The sequence below is a fragment of the Chionomys nivalis genome, chromosome 2 (genome assembly GCF_950005125.1).
Source record: "Chionomys nivalis chromosome 2, mChiNiv1.1, whole genome shotgun sequence".
In the NCBI taxonomy this organism is placed as follows: Eukaryota; Metazoa; Chordata; class Mammalia; order Rodentia; family Cricetidae; genus Chionomys; species Chionomys nivalis.
Window position 1 is genome coordinate 102,363,417 of NC_080087.1, and position 15,629 is coordinate 102,379,045.

Here is a 15,629-nt window from a genome sequence, read left to right on the forward strand (position 1 = left end):
GGTGCTGGAAAGTATAAGAATTATGTGCAGAATAAGCTCGGCTCTTTGGAGAAGAGGTGCCGTAAAATCTAACACACAAACAATAAATCAACCCAGCAGAGAGTGACTTTGTCTTGTCAGAGAGCAACTGTAAACTCTGACAGAATAAATAAGGTAAAAGTGAAACTCAATTTGCCTCAGCCGATGACAAAAGGCAGACGTTTGGATTAAATAGAATTATCCATACCCTATCAAATGAAACTGGACAAGAAACACCATTAATATCTTCAAAGCAGGTCTAATGATAAATTGTTACATTCAGAACTCGTTACATTTTCTAATTGAATATCTGTCCCTTAAAGGAAAAGCAATCAATCCAATTCTTATTAATTCTTTACTAGGGATTAATTATGGAAATAATTGGACACATTTTAAAGAAAACATAAACTGAATATGAGGTAAAGAATATTAAAATATCTGTATTGAAGCCTGGTGTGGTAGCTGACACTTATAATTTCAACAATTTGGGGGCTGAGACAGGAGGATTACTACTAGTTGGAGACTAGCCTCTGCTGCATAGTGACTTAAGAGAACCTTGAACTACAGGTTGAGACCCTGTTTCAAAGAAACAAAACTACATAATAACATTAACAATGTAAAAAGATAAAAATGTAAACATTATTTAAGCATCAGCTTGCATTTTCTTTTCTACAAAAAGCAATGTTTTTTGACATTAAAAGTATTAGTCAAGAAACTGATACATGCTTATATAAAAATATGAACTGCATCTCTCTAGAGCACTATTCTCAACTTTCCTAATACTGAGACCCTTTAATACAGTTCCTCACATTGCAGTGACCCCCCCACCATAAAATTATTGTTTTACTACTTCATGACTGTAATTTTGTTACTGTTATGAATTATAATACAAATATCTAATATTTAGGATATCTGATATGTGCCCCCCCAAATGGGGTCACAACCCACAAGTTGAGAAATGCTGCTTTAGAATTACATGTTAAATATGCACACATGCTGAAAATTTAATCTCATTGGTCCTGTTTCTCTTTTACCACATTTTACATCTGAAATACTGTAAAAGGTTTGAATCTTTGTTACTCTTCTGTATTCATTCTATTGGGACCTGACAGGCACACAGAACTGAGGGAGCAGCCTAGATATAGTAACTCAAAAGCTGACATTTTGCAACAAAAACATCAGTGGTTTCCTTACATACTACAACTTTGAAAGCATTACTTCAGCCACTTCCTAGAGTTTCTTGAGCCTTCAGTATGTACCAGTATTATTTTGACAATTGTTTTCAGTAAATTGTTAGTAAATTTATGCCAATACAGCAAATATACTTGTCGAAAGCATTGAAAAGCTTCACTTAACAAAGCAATTGTTCCTCTAGATTAACTTTCTTAGCAGAGTGAGACTGTACACACACACACACACACACACACACACACACACATATATATACACAGATATATGTGTATATGATTGGAAAAATGGTGAAGTATGGTACACAGCCTTTGGTGATCTGACTGGGTCCTAATCAGATCCTCCATGTCCCGAAGAGATAATAGATTTCAACTAAATTCTTTATTATTCCACTTGGTGTTTCCTTCTCTTTAGGATAATTAAGTTTGGCGAGATTTGAAATACCTCACAATGTTTACTCGTATAAATGCTGTATTTGAAAACAAGATTTTTTTCTCCATACTTTTGTTTCTGATAAGTACTAAAATCAAAATTTACAATAAATAAATAAAGAATTTAAAAATCACAAATATAAAAGCTGGATTGTGCCAGGGAGGCAAAAGGGGATCCCTTGAGCTTGCTGGCAAGTGGTGAGTTCCAGGCTCTGTGATATACTGCATCTCAAAAAGTAAACTGGACATCCATTGAGGGAGACCCTGGGCACCCACCTCTAGCTTTCACACACATGCATGCATGTATGCATGCACCCACACACCTATGCATATGCCCATGTACAGACAAAATATCTGTCTCTTTTTCACTTTCTCTCACAAACAAACACACACCAAAGAAGAGTATTCAGAAGAGCAGCTTCACAGAAAAATGTGTGTATAGAATAGTAAAACATTAAGCATTTCTTCAACAAATAAAAGTTAAATTTTAGAATATGTAATTTTTTTTCTCTCATCATATATATATACTTGTATTTATTATGCCCTCAATGTGTCATCTCTGAGTCTACATGAGATTTCTGGTGGAGGTAGGTAAGGAAGAGAGAGATGTGACATGGTTGTTCTTCACACCACTATGCTTTAGGTGTCTATGAAGTTAAAGACTGTTGTCTACATCTCCACATGCTGAGAAAAGTGTGTTTAGAAACAGTGAGTCTTTACATCTCAATAAGCTTCCATACATTTAGAATAGCCACTCTGATCCTGCCTGTCACCAACTGCCCCCTTTTGCTAAATTCATCAGTCCTAGAGGCAGCACAGACATCATGTCTGACAAACAGACTGGCTACCTGGGGCCAAAAGACTCTGGACTAGTCAAAAATGAAATGCAGGTTTGGTGTGCTTGACCTCCAGGCCACTGAAAGATTCATCCATTGCTGGCTGGGTGCATGTTCCTGTGGCGACTACTATACTCATTGCGAATCTGTGGCCATGAGTGCCAAGGTACAGTGGTCCAATTATGACTTCTTCTCTAATATGGATCATGCAGCACCTTCCATTGCCAAGGCTGTCATTTCATTGTGTACTTGGAAGAGTGAAACAGATGAGTACATGTAGTTCATTGAGTAGATATTGCATTTCAAATATGGACCCCTTCACATGATTCTGGATAATGGTGGTGATCTTATCAACATTATCTGCATCAAGTACCCATGGCTTCTGGCAAGCATCTGAGGCAATTCTTAGACAGCTATGACTAGAGCCTATAACCTCTATAAGATGGTAACAAATGGGATACTTAAGATAACAGTTATCAATGTATATAATTCTGTCACAGAGAGCAAGCTTGACAACCTGCATGGCTACCAAAAGTCACTCATAAGTGGCTTTCAATGGGCCACAAATGTGATGATTGTGGGCAAGGTGGAAGTGGCACCAGACTATAGGGACGTGAGCAAGGGGTGTGCATGGGCCTTGCAGGATTTCAGGGCCTGAGTCATCATCAAAAAGTTTGACCCCATCAGTGCTCTGCTGGCTGCACTAGATGATTGTGAGATGACCACCATGGATAGGACTTATAAGGAGGGCAACATATTTGTCTTCACTACAGGCTATGTTGATATGATCCTGGGTTAGCACTTTGAACAAATGAAGGACAGTGCCATTGTATGTAACACTGGATGTTTTGATGCAAAGATTGGCATGAAGGGGCTCAATAAGAACAGTATGAAGTAGGTAAGCATCAAGCGCCAGGCTGATGAACAGGTGCTGCATCTCCCTACTGGCTGATGGTCTATGGAACACCTCAGTTGTTGTCAACTCAGGTGTCCCATGGGATACCCCAGCTTTCTGATGAGCCACTCCTTCACAAATCAGATGATGGCATGACAAGATCCCTGTTGGGGTTCACTTCCTGCCTGAAAAGCTGGATGAGATGGTGGCAGAAGTCCACCTCAACAAGATGAATGTGAAGCTGAGCAAGGAGACAGAAAAGAAGGCCCAGTAACTGGGCATGCCCAGTAATGGCTCCTGCAAGCCTGATGAATACCACCGCTGTTGTCGGGGTTTTCTGTCCTGCCCGGTTCCCACAATCGTTAAGTCCAAACTGATTGGACTAGTATCTCAAGCTTCTTATTAACTCTTACAACTTATATTAGTCCATTATTCCTATCTGTGTTAGCCACATGGCTCAGTACCTTTTTCAGCAAGGCAGTTACATCTTGCTTCTTCTGTGGTAGGGGCAGAACTCCGTCCTCTTCCCAGAAATCTCCTGTTCTCATCACCCTGCCTCTACTTCCTGCCTGGTTGTATCGCCTATACTTCCTGCCTGGCTACTGGCCAATCAGCGTTTATTTAAAATATAATTGACAGGCTACAGACAGATGTCCCACAGCACACTGCTGAGAGCCGGGACTGCCCTTCTCCTTCCAGCTGCTATCCTTACTCCAGACCCTATTTCTCTTCCTGAAGAACAAATGGGACCAACTTTGCAGTTGTCTTGCCTGTGTTCCCCTGGGACAGGTCACTCAGCCTTTGGCCTCTGCTGTATTCTCATACTATTCCACATGTGGCAAAGGGAACTGAGAAGTCCCAGTAAAGGCAGAGATTTGAAGAAGCCATCCACAGGATACATAGACTCTTGACTGTAAACTACTAGCAATGATCAGAAGCCCATACACTTTACCATCCAGGACCTCACTTGGTCTTTAGCTCCATGTTCTTGGTTTATGGATCTACTGGTGTCTCAGCCTGAGACCTGTGAAGGAGCCCCACAAAAGGGCAAAAGCCACTGGAAGGTGAAGGTTCTTGAGAGTTTGGCTTACTTACTGTTGGGTCATCTCTTAAACCTCACAATACTGAGGTTGGTACTTTGGGTCCCTATTTCACAGCAGTTAGAGTAAGAGATGGCCAGGAAAGAAGAAGTGACAGCTATTGAGAGGTGCCAGAAAAAAAAATAGACAAGAGACGGCTACTGGAATGTCATTTTTCAGCTAGATGAAAAACCATACTTTCTAGTGTTTTCTTATATGGCATTTGGATATTTCAGAGCTATAAGCATCAGAAAGATGGAAAGAAAACAAACAAACAAACATGGAAACAAAAACTGCTTGAAGAGGTTCTTCTGTCTGCTCCTCAAAGACGGGGCCCCCACATAACAAATTAAGCAGATCAAATTTTATTACTTAAAGAGAAGCAGCAGGGACAAACAAGCACCTCGGCTCCATTAGATTGAGCAAAGTACTGAGGACAGCTGGGTACCAAATACACATGGGTCATGTTGTTGCACCATTATTGAGGGCCCAGAAAGCATTGGGCTCTCAGATTTATGTCCTGGGTACCATGGAGCTCACTGAACAAAGCCAACAGCTTTGTGTAAGGATAAAGGGGAACAGGTCACTGTTTTTCCCAATATGTCTTCTTTATCTAAGGTGGTCACATTTACATGACTTTCTTTCTGAGAACCCAAGTGGGAAGAAGAAGAAGTAGGTCAGCAAGAGTATCCTGGAACGCATTTTTTTGGATCACTTAATGTAAAACAAAATGTAAGTCTAGCCTTGTAAAACCACATTGTATAACTTGTTTACCCAACTCCACACTTGACAAAGATTTCTGGATTAGGCCATACAGAGGAAATTTAGGGACAGAAGAAAACTAGGTGTAATTAGAATAATTAGAAACTGAATGTGGTGACAAAGGACATTAATCTTTACCATCATTGGTTTCTGTAGGTCAACAGGTTGCTGGTAAATGGTCTGTATATAAAATGGTTGGCAACTCAGCCATGTCAAGTATGTCTAGCCTGTGTACTTGAACTACATGATTTGATGTTCAGCCTTTCTAAATAATAAAAAAATTATAAATCTAAAGAGTAAACATATATGATATCTTGAATTTAAAGTGATTTATTATGATTCAGTGTTGAAAACAAATTGGTAAAATTTCAATTTAGTCTAAAATGATAGTTTATATAAAGACTTAGTCATTAGAAATATATTGCACATTATATTATGTAACACAGAATGGTTATATGATATTTTATCCTAGTGAACATCTAATGTATTCTGTATCCAGATCATGTGTATGAGTGTGTGTGGATATATGCGCACGTGTGTGTGTGAATGCATGCGCGTGTGTGTGTGTGTGTGTGTGTGTTTCCAGCTGCAGAAACACCATGCTTGGACTGGTATTTATAATGACCTTGAAAAAAACTGTCATTTAAATGATCTAACAATTATAATTTCAAATTTATTCATTAATACGATGTAATAGGCCCAAAAAAGCAATTACTTCTTTTTAAACTACTACGCATGATTCATGGCATTTTAAGTTCAATATATTTGAAGAGATCATAGCTATTTTTCAATTTTTAATGCTTTAATCCCCTAAATATTGGCTTTAGAGCTCACCTTTAAAGTTGTTTTCTGACCCTAATTACATTATTCCATTACTTTTCATCTACGCCTTTTTGTTTCTCATGTGGAATCATTCTTACCTCTATTACCTCTTGCTAATGTCAAAACAAAATCATGAAAGCTCAGACACTATTATGAACCACAGAACTATCTTATAATCAATATTTCCTTACAAATATATTATATCATATGGCACTGAATCAATTTATTTATTTATTTATTTATTAAAGATTTCTGCCTCCTCCCTGCCACCGCCTCCCATTTCCCTTCCCCTCCCCCAATCAACTCCCCCTCCCTCGACAGCCCGAAGAGCAGTCAGGGTTCCCTGCCCTGTGGGAAGTCCAAGGACCTCCCACCTCCTTCCAGGTCTAGTAAGGTGAGGATTTTTTACTACACAAAATGTAAATAGTGTGTCAATATTGGCTACACATTTCAGTTTTCCCACAGGGTCAAAAATATAGGTGCTTGATATTTTGCTTGAATTTATTCTAACTTACAGTCCTATTCATAACTTAATTCATACACATTAACAACATTCTTACAGTAATTACAACCTCAGAAAAGAATTACAATCTTTAAGAGCCATTGTGTAAGTACCAACATCTGTGTCTTATACTATGCAGATTCTAAGTGCCAAGTAGGAATTTCAGAAAAAAATACAACAAAGATATAACAAAAGTATCACAATGAAAATGATATTAAAATGTGTCAGAAATTATGTTTTAAATATTGTCCCTCAAACTCAGTTGGGAATAATTGTTAAAATTATCCAAATGTGTCCTCTGATCACTGAATCATAAAACATTTTCATTTTCCATTACATCACTTTTCAATTGCATTGCTTCCACTGAGCCTCCTGTATTTAAAGGGAGTAAATTATTTTGTACTGCAAATAGATATTAACTTGCAAATTAAAATAGAATTTATCATTATATAGCTGAATGTAAGCATTTATTTTGTACATCCAATACATAATAATTCATTATATAGAATATGAATAATTACTCTACAACTTTGTAATCTATGTTTATAATGAGGAATGAATTCCAACCTGATGAATTTCAAATTATTCAGAGTTAGCAGCAGTAAATTTCTCCAGAGGAGAAATATTTGCTTATCCAGTAAAGATGTTTAACTTTCACGAAATGTAGAACAGTGTAGGATTTCAAACCTGAGGACTCCTGTGTGGACGCTGCATAGTTTAAGATCCTGCTTAAAGACTAAGACACCAAACATATCACAGTGACAATATTTTCATAAACAGATGCCTTTCCATGCTATCTCATAAGTAATTCCTAGCTACTTCAGAGATGTGAAGTCAAAAATCTTGTAGAAGAAGTAGAATAAGCAGAAGAATTCAAGCAACCCAACAGGATAAAACGAACTGTTAAGGATTATTTGTGCCCATGCTCTATCCATTATTTTTCCTCTTCTTGAAAATAGATTTTTTTATCAAATAATATATCACGATTATGGTGTTCCTCCCTCTACTCCCCTAGTTTTCCCCTACCTGATCTCCTTTCTGGACACATTTCCTTTCTGTTTCTCATTAGAAAGCCAAAAGACTTCTAAGGAATAATAATAAAATAATATAATATAATATGATAAAGCAAAAAGCAGCCAGCAGAATTGGACAAATGATGAAACAAAAACTAACACAGCAAAATTGAACAAAAGCAGAGAGAAGAAAATATCCTAAAAGAAAGCAAAAGAAACAGACTCACTTATTCACACACTCAAGAATCACAAAAAAACTCCTAAACTAGAAGCCATAATATGTTTACAAAGGACCTGATGCAGACCCTGTATATGCTGCTCAGTCTCTGTGAGTTCATATGTACTTTGATCATGGTGATTTAAAGAGCTTGATTTTCTTGGTATTATCCATCCCATCTGGCTCTTACATTCTTTCCTGCCACATCTAATATCTCCACACAGTCAGATCCTTCACATTCCCTGTTGGGATTCAGGTTGAGTGAGTCTCTCTGATTCTGCCCTCTATGAACTCTCCCCAGTTGCCAAATCTGTCCTCAAACACCAAGGACACACATCCCACCTACCAGCTCAACCTCCTATGTCTGTTTGACTTGATTCTGCATAAGCACATTTAACTCTTAGGCCTAACAGAACGCAAACACTAGAATCCTCATGCCCAGATATTGCAAAATACAAAAAATTATTAGATAAATATAATATCCTCCAAAAAATTCATCATTCCTATAAAAACGTTCACTAGTGAGAATTACCTAAATGCACTCTAGTACACAGAATTTAAAAAGACAATCATAAATTAGCTTCTCCAAAAAATTTTAAGAAGATAGAAAGCAATATATCTACAAACCTAATGGGAAAAAAACACATGAGTGATGCCCAAGAAAACCCAAACAGAAGACTAATGTAAATGAAGATGATCTTGGATTTGAAAATGCAATTCAATAAAAATATAAAAACATGGAAGGAGATTCAAGATTAAATAAAGATGTAATTGAAGAGCCTAATAATTCAACCAGTAAATTCAAAGAAAACCTTTACAAGTAGCATAAATCAAGTTGGAGATAGAACATCAGGACTTGATGACGAAGTAGAGAATCTACATGAAATAAGTAAAAATTATGAAAATATTAAAAATGCATGTACACACATGTAGGGACTGAGGGACATACAGGAAACTTATGATACTATGAAAAGACTAAACCTTTTATTTATAGGAATAAATGAGAGAAGATTCCAGGTCAATGGCATAGACGAAACCTTCGAAATCATAGAATAAAACTTCCCCAAAGTAAGAAAGGCATTCCTGTACAAAGGCAAGAAGCACACAACATACCCAATAGACAATACCAATTTTTTAATTCTCCAAGTCTACTATAATTAAAATACTAAATATGTTGAGTAAACAAAGGGTATTGAAAGCATCAAGAAAACACAAATCACATGTAATGAAAAACACGTCAGAATAACAAGTTATTTCTCAAGGGAACTTTTGAAAACCAAAAGAGCCTGAAACAATGCATCCAAGTCCTTAAAGGACAACTTAGACTCTTGTGCCTAGAAAACTATATGCATCTTTGAGGGAGAAAGAAAATGTTTCCATGAAAAAATTATATCTAGTATAAATGCCAAAAAAAATACAGGCAGCATTATTTCAGCCTAAAGAGAGGAATGACCATAACCAAGAGACTATTCGAAATAAAAATGAAGCTGCAATTCATATAATACAAAGTACTACTGAGAATACAAACAGCACCAAAAAAAATAACACAATGACTATAGTCCGCACAAACCCTTCAATAATAATACTAACCATTAACATTTCTCCAGTCAAAAAAAAGCAGGCATACTGAATCTTAATAAAATACATCTTAACCTTAAAGGTAGATACCACTTAGTGTAAATAAATGGACAATAACACTCCAATCAAATGGGATCAGGAAGTAAAGAGGCTTGCTATCCTAGTATCTGGCAAAATATACTTCAAACTAAAGCTTATCAGAATAGATAAAGAAGAACACTTCATTCTAATCAAGAGAAAATTTACCAAGAAGACATTACTATCTGAAACATATATGTACCAAATTTTGTGTGCCCTATTTCAAAAAAATGTTTATGACTGGAATTAAAGATACAGATCAAAGTCAACATATAACAGTAGGTGATTTCAGTACTCCATTTTCTCTAATAGACAGATCATCTGAGGAAAATATAAGAGGAGAAACATTCTAATTTTAGATTTATTTCTGAATAAATGACATTATTCATCAAATGGACTTAACAGATATCAACAGAATATTCCACCCAAACATCAAAGTATATACATTCTACTCAGCAGCAAATGGAAGCTAAAAACAACAACAAAAAAAGTCAAGACCTAAATGAATTCACACAGAATTCTACCAGGCTTTTCAAGGAAAAATATACAACCAATCCTTACACTATTCAAAAATAGAAATACTTCCAAACTATTTCTATGAAGTCTGTATCATTCTAACGATACAGGTAATGTCTTTACAAGTAAAGATGCAACAACAAAACTAAGGGCAAATATCCATGATAAATGTTGATTCAGAAATACTGAATAAAATACTTGCAAAATAAATACACACATACATCAAAAGTGTTGTCTACCACTACTAAGTTAGCTTCATCCTAGAGACGCTGAGATGGTTCAATATACACACATCCATAAATGCATTAAACCACATAAATAGGCATAAAGGCAAAAGGCACATGAATATCTCAATAGATCCAGAAAAAAAATCCATTGACAAAAATCCAACATGATTTTATGAAAAAAGTTAGAGAAAGTAGGACTAGAGAGAATATACTTAAGTATAAAAAGAAGCTAAATATAAATCAACAGCTAACATCAAATTAAGTGGTCAAAAGCCTGAAGCAATCCCAATGATGTCAGGAATTAGACAGGGATGTCCATCATATGCATAACTTACAATACTGTGCTTGAGGTACTAACTGAAGCAATAAGGCAAGAAAAGGAAATTAAAGAAATACAAATGGGGAAAGAAGAAATAAAACTATACCTGTTTGCAGATGATATGATATACTTAACCTAAAAATTCTACCAGAAGACTTCTATTTTATTTATTTATTTTTTATTTTATTTATTTATTTTTTTGGTTTTTCGAGACAGGGTTTCTCTGTGGTTTTGGAGCCTGTTCTGGAACTAGCTCTTGTAGACCAGGCTGGTCTCGAACTCACAGAGATCCGCCTGCCTCTGCCTCCCGAGTGCTGGGATTAAAGGCGTGCGCCACCACCGCCCAGCCAGAAGACTTCTAGAAATGATCAACAAAAGCTCATGTCAGTCCCAGAAAAGGCTCTACACTGAAACTTCTAAACAGAGTTGAAGCTGCTGAAGACTATAATAACTGTTGAAGCTGAACTGAATGGATTTTTATTTATTAGGAAACCATGAACTTACAAATACAAGTAGTAAAACAACACAGTTTAAAATGTTTGTGAGTGTCAGGTTGACAAGGGGTAGCTAATATTGATTGACAACTTGACTGGATCCAGAATAACCAAGGAGACAAGCATGCCTAAGAGGGAGTTTCTAGAACGAGTTCATTCAGACAGAGATACCTACCCTAATAATGAATTGCACTGTTCCACTGAATGTGGTATCAGAGTGAGTAAAAAAAAAAAAAAGAATAGGAAGTGAGCTGAACACCAGCACTCCTCCTTCCCTGCCTCCTGAATGTTGATGCAATGTGACCAGCTGTTTCAAAGTTCAGCAGTCATGCCTTCCGCATATCCACCCTTCCACAAACTATGAGCTAAAATAAACATTGCCTTCGTTAAGCTGGTCTTGTTAGAAATTTGTAACAGTAGTGAGAATATCTATCCCTGAAAAACTAGAAGACCAGGCCAAACAAAGAGATGTTCTATTTAAACATAGGAATATAAGAAATATGTAAACTCAAATCAGGATTATACCACCAAGTGACCAAAACTTCTCAACTATTGAATTCAAAGATACCGAAATATGTAAAATGGTACATGAAAATCTGAGACATTTACTATAAATTTTTCTCAAAGACAATATAATTGAACAAGCAGTCACATTCAATCTAGGACCTAGAGAGGAGTCAGTAATATAGAGGGTAAGTTACAAAAATGGATGACAAAATGAACATTATGGATGGAGCAGTCACCAACATGTAAGCAAGACTCAACAAGAAAATCGAGAATATAGGAAAAAATATAAATGTAGGCAAGAAACACTCAAGGCATCTAACAAAAAAAAATCACAGTATGAGTTTCAATGACAAATATGTGTGAAAACTTCATAATGAAACCTACTGCTTTGTAAGCTAACATAAAAATAATTTTAAAAATGGTTTTTACAATGGAGAAAGCACCACTAATAGAGCTGACAAAACAAATGAAACAATATCAAAAATGGAGGAGAAATGAATGAAATACTACACTTAAATATAAATAATTTTTAAATGTAAAGGTTGTGACCACATTGTCCAAGAACTCTGGGATAAGATCAATGGACCAAACCAAAGAAAAATACTAAATCTAGAAAAAGGTCATTCAAACATTAGATTCCCTAGTAGAATCCCAAATCCATATGACCATACATAAGCTATCAAAAAAGAAAAAATGCAAAGAAATAGAATTAAATACCATAAGGAAACTACCAACTCAACTACAAAGGCAAATACTACATCACATCTTCATCAGCAACTGTAAAGGCCAAAATAACATAGAACAGCATACTTCAAACCCTGAAAGTAAGCTCTCTCTCTCTCCCCCCACCCGTGTGTGTGTGTGTGTGTGTGTGTGTGTGTGTGTGTGTGTGTGTGTGTTTGCATGTGGAGGGTCCAGAGGTGGGCTTCAGATCCCCTGTATTAGAGTTGCAGAGTTGTGAGCCATGTTACCTAGGTTCAAAGAGTGAAACTTCGCTTACAATCATACCAAATGCTCTTAACCATTGAACGAAGAAAGGGTGAAATTTATGAAAGACAAACATGAATAAATGAGAGTCAGGAAGGAATGTATCTGCCAACACATCAAGCCAACACACCTTCAATCCTAAGATCATGTCACGAGCCCTGCAGCACAGCCTTGGATCAGCATAAGATTTCCTCGGGCCAAAGCATCCATGGAAACAGACTCTCACTTGACAAGGACCAGTAGTCCATAGGACAGCATAGGAATTTGTAAAATTCATGCAGTTTTTAAGCTCTTTTCTCTCTCTCATTATATTGGTGATTTTTGAAGCAGTTTTTAGTTTTACTTTGTTAGTCACACATGCAGTAGCTATAATTTTCCGTGGAAATTCAAGAAAGAATATTTCCCATAAGATTCAAAAGGAGGCTAATACTTCTCAAATCTCTTGTCTGGAATTCCTAACGACAATTGCTAATCCTGGAAACGTTTCTTACTAAACAGAGACAGGTATATATGAGAAAGCAACACTTGGAACATTAACCATGTCTCACAGATCTGTAATGTCTCATACACACAGACTAGAGCAAAACCTCAGGAATGCACACAGTGCCAGCTGCTGAGAGTAAATTCTCTGGCAACCAAGAACATTGTGTCATTGTTAGGATCTGGTATGCTCCAAGAGGGAAAAAAAAAAAAACAGTGTAAATTATGGGATGGATAGATCCATCTTCACCACCTACAGGAGTTTATAATGGTGGAAGAACTATGGTATAATGGGGATGGAAAATGAGTGCCTTATCAAAGTTTGCCTTTTATAGAGAGATTGAGATATAGGACCTTCTTGTAGAAAAGGGAACTATAAAAAAGCATATCTTGCAGACTAACTGTTAAAGGTTAGATTCCAGCCTATTAATCCGATTGAAGCCAAATAAAGCTGGAATGCCTATTATGGTACTTGATTAAGTAAATTTAAATTGAAACTAGTCAGAAGCTATAAAGAAGGGCATAACAATAACAAAGAACACATTTTATCACAAAGGTACAATGATTTGAGTATGTAAACACTAAATGAACCTTACTTGAAAATAATATGATCTTGAAAAGGTCATAATGTTGCCACCAGAAAACTCCTAAATCCAATGCACAATTTGAGCAAAATAGTATGTTACACAATAGTATGTAACATACAATAGTATGTTACAATAGCTTTTCTCCATAATAATAATGAACATATCAAGAAAGAAACCAGAAAAAAATCCTCTTCACAGTTAGTTCCACAAAAATATAACAAGTAATAAATCTAACAGATAAGTTGAAGATCTCTACCATGAAAACAAAAATTGGAGACAGTATATACATTCTTGGACAACCAGAAATAATATTATGAAAATATCAACATCATAAAATAGGTTGTTAAAGCAACCTACAAATTTAACACAATCCCAATCCAAATTCTGATGATGTTCTTCATAGAACAAGAAAATGCTAAAGTTATGATGAGGACACAAAAGATCTCAAATAGCCACAGCAATCCTCAATAGCAAAAAATATTATGTTGTAGATACCATAATACCTGACCTCAGTGTAGTAAGGAGCTACTAACATGTTCCCGGCCACTTAACCCCGAAATAATCACACAGAAACTGTATTAATTAAATCACTGCTTGGTCCATTAGCTCTAGCTTCTTATTGGCTAACTCTTACATATTACTTTAACCCATTAAGTTAAATTGACTGTGGCTTATCTGCTAATGTTTGGCGTCTGTCTCCAGCGGAGCTACATGCCATCTGTCTGACTCTGTCCTTTTATCTCCCAGCATTCAGTTTAGTTTTCCCAGCCTATCTAAGTTCATCCCTATCCACAGCCCAAGGCAGTTTCTTTATTCATTAACCAATAAAAACAACACATAGACAGAAGGACTTCCCACATCATCTCAGACTGTAGCACAGAGCCACACTATCAAACACAGCTGAAGAGTGACATAAAAACAGAGACAAGTGGAAGGGAATGATAGATCCAGAAATAAACACACAGGTGCAGGTATCTAATATTTACAAAAATATACTTTGGAAAGACAGAGCAGTCTCTTCAAAAAAAAGCAGTGGAAAATTGGAGACTGACATGTAAAATTTGAAGTTAAGTCTTTAATTTACTTCTAAAACCAAATTAAATTCAACTGGACCAAAGATGTTAGTGTAAAACCAAAGACTGTGAGTCTTTTAAATGAAAGTCATGAAAAATACTTTTTATTGATTTTTATTGAGTTTTACATTTTTCTCTGCTCCCCTCCGTTCCTCTCCCCTCCCCTTCAATTCTTTCCCAAGGTCCCCATGCTCCCAATTTACTCAGGAGATCTTGTCTTTTTCTACTTCCCATGTAGATTAGATCTATGTAAGCTTCTGTTAGGGTCCTCATTGTTGTCTAGGTTCTCTAGGATTGTGATTTGTGGACTGGTTTTGCTTTATTTTTAAAAACCACTTATGAGTGAGTACATGTGATAATTGTATTTCTGTCTCTGGGTTACCTCACTCAAAATGATGTTTTCTAGCTCCACCCATTTGCCTGGAAAAATATTTTAAAATAAAGACATAAGCAAGAATTTTCCGAAAAAGACATTGATGACACAGGAAAATATCTTAGAACGAACAAGTAGAATTGCATGAAATTCAAAAGTCTCCACAGAGAAGAAAATAGTCATCAGTGTGAAAAGGCTCCAGAAGAAACTGAAAAGAAATTCATGTCTATAATTTATATAGAAATCCAAGTATTAACACTAAAACCAAAATCATACAATTAATAAATGGGTTAACAGATTGAGTAGACATTTCTGAAAGGAAAAAATACAAATGGCCAAAAAATGTTTTAAAATATCTTTAATATCTTCGGCTCTCAGGTAAATGCAAACTGAAATCACCTCAATAGTCCATGTCACCCCCACTGGAATGGCTATCATGAAGATGATAACAAATGCTGGTGAAGATATAGGCGATTAGAAACTGATGCTGGTAGGAATGGAGTCCAATAAAACCACTATGGAAACCAGTGTGCAGGACCTTCAAAACCTAAAAGAACTACCATATAATCCAGCTATATCACTTTCATGTATACAGCCAAGGGCTTCTAAGTCAACATACCAATGGAGATAAACGCATGCCCATGTCT

The 15,629-nt window shown here is 36.2% G+C and overlaps 1 pseudogene; it reads left to right on the forward strand.

The window, feature by feature from the left end:
- Positions 1-432: 432 nt before the first annotated feature.
- Positions 433-3,774, forward strand: LOC130869265 (adenosylhomocysteinase-like; annotated as a pseudogene).
- Positions 3,775-15,629: the final 11,855 nt, after the last annotated feature.